The 6,000-nt window shown below is 41.6% G+C and overlaps 1 protein-coding gene across 5 annotated transcripts in view; it reads left to right on the top strand.

Moving 5' to 3' along the window:
• SNX12 (sorting nexin 12) overlaps nucleotides 1-6,000 on the top strand; it is a 113,113-nt gene that overhangs the window by 9,336 nt on the left and 97,777 nt on the right. The window lies entirely within an intron of this gene.

Here is a 6,000-nt window from a genome sequence, read left to right on the forward strand (position 1 = left end):
TTTAATGTTTACTTTGTCTGATCTCTTTGCTTAATCTCTTTCTCCCTCTGCCCCTGGCAGTTTCCACTGCTGATCCCCTTCTTTTCCTGAGGTCATTCTTACAGCATCCTTCAACAAAGTCATGAACTCAATTAATCCATCAGTGGTATCATGCCATTAAGATATAAGTTAAAGAGAAAGGAGACTTAAACACAGTCCGGTTTCACTTGTGATTGTGGTTCTGGTGTACCAGGGGACTCCTACCTACCCCAAGACCTTCTACTTTAAACCTTTAAAAAAGAAAGTCCCCCCAACCCACTATAGGAGCGATGCATGCTTATTAAAGAAAAAATGTAAAATACAGAAAAAAATTAAAAGTACCTCTAGTTCCATCACCCAATGAAAACTACAGTTAATATCTTGCTCCATTTCTTTCCAGTATTACCTTTTCCTTCTACATAGATTTGTTACAACTGACTCTGGGTGGTGAACACACAATGTGATATATAGATGATGTATTATAGAATTGTACACCTGTATAGAAATGTAACTTTAGTAACCACTGTCGCCGCCATACACTTTAATTTTTTAAAAAAGTTGTAATCACACTATATGTTTAATTTTATATGTTTGTGTTTTTTCCCCACTTAACATACAAGGATGTTTTTTGTTTTAAAGATTTTTATTGGGGAATTGGGGGATGGGAACAGCGCTGGGGAATTGGGGAAGGGGAACAGACAAGTTGCTGTCCTTTTGTTCTCCAGTCTAGTTGTGGAGGACGTTGCTTCACTGGCCCATGTTGGCATTGTGATCATTGCGCTCTTCCTGGGCGAGGCACATCAGTCGCCAGCTTCTGGACGGCCGCTCATGGCGGCTGCTGGCCGCTCACGCTGGCTGCTGGCTACACACAGTAGCCCATGGCAACCCACTACAGCAGGGGCTGCAGCCCACGCCGTTGCCTGCGACTCATGGCAGCCCAGCTCCAGGTTGAGCAGTTGTTCAGCATCTTAGCTGTAGAGGGCAGCGTCACTGGCCCTCATATGTGGGATCCGAACCGGGGCCGTTTGGCGTCCCAAGCCAGCTCTTAACCAACGCGCCACTTGGCCGGCCCATAGGATGTTTTTAAATGATCACACAGGTTCATAAATATAATTTTAGTGCCTGCCTAATATTCTATCAGTTAGCTGTACCATAGTTTAATCATTTCCATATTACTAGCCATTTATCTTGAAGTATTAAAATGGGGATTTTTCACAGCATTAATTGCCAAGGATCTCTGTTAAGTAGATTGTCCCCAAACAGTAATTAGCTATGTAATCACAGGAAAATGAAAGCTCAAGGAAAGCTGCAGTTTTTCAGAGAACACTAGGTTTCTCCATACAGTTTAAGAGAGTACAGTAGTAGTGAATCTTATAGCAGTGTCAAGACGTCCATCTCCGTGATGACAGCCTGCTATAGTAGAGAGAAGAAAACATGTTGGAATCAGAATTCTTTCCTCTAGTAAATATTAATTAAGTGCCTATTATATGACAGGTACTGTAAATACACCAATAATAAAAATGAAATGCTTGCCCTCGTGGAGCATATATTCTTGCAGATTTCATAGGCAATCAAGCAATTTCATACAGCACGATAAATCCTAAGGTTGGGGAAATCAGGGAGGGGGACTATAGGTGTATAAAAAATGGGCATCTAACTTAGACTTGGGGTGATCAGGAAGGCTTCCAGGAGAAAGTGGCATATAAGCTTAGATGTGAAGGATGAATAGGAGTTAGCATGCTGAAGACTGGGAGACAGACTGTGTGCTTCAGACAGAAGGAACAGCAAGAATAAAGGCTTATACGCATGAGAGAGACTCTTTTATCTGAAAATGTCTTTATTTTGCCTTTGTTCTTAAAGAATATTTTTATTGAATGTAGGATTCTGGGCTAACAGTGATTATTTTCACAGCAATTTAGAGATGTTTTTCTGCTGTCTTCTAGCATAGTTTCCAAAGGAAAAGTCCATTGCTATCGGAATCATGATTTGTAATGTGTTGTTTTGTTCTTGCTGTTTTCAGGATTTTTCTCTTGATCTTTTGTTCTCAGCAGTTTGACTGTAGTACACACAGTTCCAGTTTTCTTCATATTTATCCTGTTTGGGCTTTGCTGAGCTTAAATCTGTAAATGTATGCCTTTCGCCACATTTGGGAATGTTCAACCATTATTTCTTCCAATGATTTCTGACCCTATTCTCTCTTCTCCCACTTAGGGACTCAATTTACACATATTTTAGACCTCTAATATTGTCCCACAGGTCTGTGAAGCTCTGTTCATTTTTTCAATCCTCTCTCCCTATTTTTCAGATAGGGTACCTTTTTTTTAGTGAAAAGTTAAGATTTTAATAAACTAAAATTTATATTTCAGTTTCTCTTGAAAAATGAGCTGGTATTAATAGTTAATTAAGTGTACTGGAGCAGGGCTTTAAGTTTTCAGCACAGAATGATGCTTCCCTCTTTTTTGCTGGCCAGATATTTAAGCTTAAAATACAAGAACCTTCTAATATAGGTAAACTGTTTGATAATAAGGTCTGTGATGCAATTGCTTAGTGTCCAACAGTTGGGATAGGTGGGACCCGGCTTCAGGTCAACCAGTTGTCCCAGGCTGACCTGGATGAGTTGGCCAACGAGGCACAGATAGGGTACTTTTTATTTATATTTGAGTTCATGACTTTTCTTTGTTATTTAAATTTTTCAGATATTGTGTTTTTCAGCTCTAGAATTTCCATTTAGTTCTTTTTTAAAGTTTCTATTTCTCTGCTGAAGTTTCCTATCATTTCATTCATCCCTGGGGTATTTTTCTTTTCTCATTGAGTATCATCATCATCTCAGGGTTGGCTTCCATTCATCGTCTTTCCCCTTGAGAATGGGTCACATTTTCCTGACTCTTCACATACTGAATAATTTTAGAGGGTTTCCTGGACATTGTTGTGGAAACTTTGGATCCTATTATATTGCTCTGAAGAGTGTGGATGTATCTGTTTCAGCGGGCAATTAACTTGGTTAGCTTAAAACTGAAAACTAGGCCTCGTTGGTGATGGGTGGCAGTTCAAATCTCAGCTCCATTCTTTCAGTCTTGGATGGAAGCTGATTTGAGCATGCCCTATGCACGTGTGGTTCAGGAGAAGGCTTCAGAAGAATTGCAACGAATAATTTAGGGCTCCTTTTCTCAGGATCTCTTCCTGAGATATCCCCTCACTTTCTAGAGATTGGTTGCTCCAGGACCTGTCCTGTAGTTCTTCAGGCTAAAAAAATGAGGGTTTCCTAATATAGTTTTAGTGGTGTGGCTGATGACTGCAGCCTGCCCTCAGTGCTAAAGCCATAAAAATGGGACACTTGCCCCATGATGTTCCTTTATTCCAAGTTCCAACCTCCCTCCAATATCTTCCTGCTTTTGTTCACTCTCTGCAGCTTTCAGGTAGGGTGTGTGTGTGTGTGTGTGTGTGTGTGTGTGTGTGTGTGTGTGTATTTTGTCGAGTTTACAGTTGTTAGTTGTTATCTATTGAGAGTTTACTCCATCAAACAGAATGGAACCTGTGATATTATGGAACCCATGATAGAGTCTCAGATGAGCTTACTTCATATTTTGGGGGGAAATCATAACCCTCGACTTCTTTCTTTTTCATCTGAATATTTCTCTATATTATCACTCATATTCCCTTCTTGCTTCAGGGGAAAAGAAGGCTAATTTGTTTACTTTCCCCCCTTTTCCTCATCACCTCCTTGGTTTTTTTTGGCAGGAACTACAATACAGTTCATCCATCCATTCATTCACTTATTTAACAAATAAATACGTATTGAGCCAGGCATTGTGCTATGCATTAGGGGTGACAAGAGTAAGGAAAAATAGACCCTTCTTCACTGAGACTGTTCTCTCCAAGATCATCAGAGGTCTGACTTCTTAATCACCAGACAAAGTAACTTTTTCTCATTCTTATCCTCTGGCCTTCATTGCTCCCTCCTCCCCCAACTGAGACTAACCTCTCCTTAAAACGCCTTTGTCTTCCAGTTCTTTCACCTCATTGATTTCATCTCTCATTTTCCAAGTAGAGGAATTCTCAGAGACTTTGTCCTTGGCTCCTTTTTTCTCTTGTCCTTGGCAGTCTTACTCAATCTTAGTGTTTCAACTACCACTTCCACGCCCAAGACTCCCAAGTCTTTATCTTCAGCCCTGACCTCTCTCCTGAGATTGAGACTTGAATTTCAGCTGTTTGTCTACATCTGGTTGCCTAACAGTCACGTTAAACTGCACGTAGTCAAAATTCAACTCATTATCTAGCCCCTGAACCTACCCTTCATCCTGTGTTTCCTATTTCAGTTAATTTCTGAGACTGGGAGCATATAATCAAATAAGAGCAGGATCAGGGCTGTTGCAGAAGGGATCCTTGCATTGGGTGGGAAGTCTGACAATAGGGAAAGTGCTACAGTCCCTTTCAATTCTGTGATTCGGTAATGTTCTCAGCACAGTGCTATCCATTTCCTTCAAGGAGCTCACAAATTGGGGGAGAAAACAACTGCATGATAACTAGTTCTGCTTTCAAATGCAGCAGGAACTCAGAGGAAAGAGTGTACACTGAAGCAGTAAGAGAAGACTAAGCTGAGCTCTTCACAGGGAAAAGCTGCGCCTTCTATTTCATGTGTATCCCCACAGCACCATTCTCTATACACTGTAGAAACCCCATAAAGACTTTTTGAATGATTTTGTAATCATTATTAATGTTTATTAAGTACACATTGAGTGCATAGTTCTTCACTAAATGATGTGGAGGTTAACCAAGATTTCATGTAGTCTCTGACCTTTTTCAATCCATCAGTCAACCAACAAATATTTACTGAGTGCCTGGTATTTGCAATACACTGCGCTAGGAACTATGGGTGATGCAAGATGCAAGAGGAATACAAGTCTTACTCTCTTCCCTTCGGAAGTTTACAGTATGGTTGGTAAGATGAGACATAAATGCACATAAGGCTACCTAAGAATGTGAATCAGAGCCAAATGAACTCTGCAGACAATAAATCTGTACTCAAATGTAAATGTACAGATGACTATAGACTGGATGGATATGGAGATTTTATGGAGGAGGTGGGACCTGCACTAGGCTTTCATGGCGGGAGAGAAATTAAATAGGCTTCAAGTTCTCACAGTCGTTAAGAAGATAGAATTCAACACAAAAGGTTTGAGGCTAAAGACCAAGCAGATGAAGAACGTCTAGGTGACTTAGGAGAATGTTACTGAGCACTTAGTGACCTTTTACGCATTCCTACCATACGCACTCTTGCAGGGGGGGTTTTCTTTCTCTTCTTTTTCCTGTTCTAATATATAGTTTTTCATCTTATTTCCTTCATGGTGGCGTACAGGGCTAAAAGAATCTTCTGTGAGAGGCAGGTTAAAAACCTAGGCTCCAAAACCAGACTGTCCGGGTTCAGATCCTGGCTTTACTGCTTATTAGCTGTGTGAGGTGGGGCAAGTTGCTTGATCTCTCTGTGGCTCATCAGTAAAATGCAGATATAAAAAGAGCACCGATAGGCCGGCCGAGTGGCTCAGTTGGTTAAGAGCTCACGCAAGAGTGCGAGCTCTGAGCAACAGCAGTTCGATGCCCGGCCTCAGCTGAGTTGCCGCTGAGCTGCCAACAGGTGGCAGGATGGCTCAGCTAAAAAAAAAAACCAAACAAACAAAACAAAACAACAGCACCGATGTCATAAGATGGTTTTGAGGATTAACTGAGTTAAAAATATATAATAAAGTGCTTAAAAGAGTGTCTGGGGCCGGCCGAGTGGCGCGATGGTTAAGAGCTGGCTTGGGACATCAGAGGGCCCTGGTTCGGATCCCACATATGAAGGCCAGTGACACTGCCCTCCACAGCTAAGATGCTGAACAACAGCTCAACCTGGAGCTGGGTTGCCCTGAGTCGCCGGCGACGGCGTAGGCTGCAGCCCCTGTGGCAGTGGGTTGCCATGGGCTACCGTGTGTAGCCAGCAGCCAG

This window comes from Hipposideros armiger, unplaced genomic scaffold, assembly GCF_001890085.2.
Source record: "Hipposideros armiger isolate ML-2016 unplaced genomic scaffold, ASM189008v1 scaffold_119, whole genome shotgun sequence".
Classification (NCBI taxonomy): domain Eukaryota; kingdom Metazoa; phylum Chordata; class Mammalia; order Chiroptera; family Hipposideridae; genus Hipposideros; species Hipposideros armiger.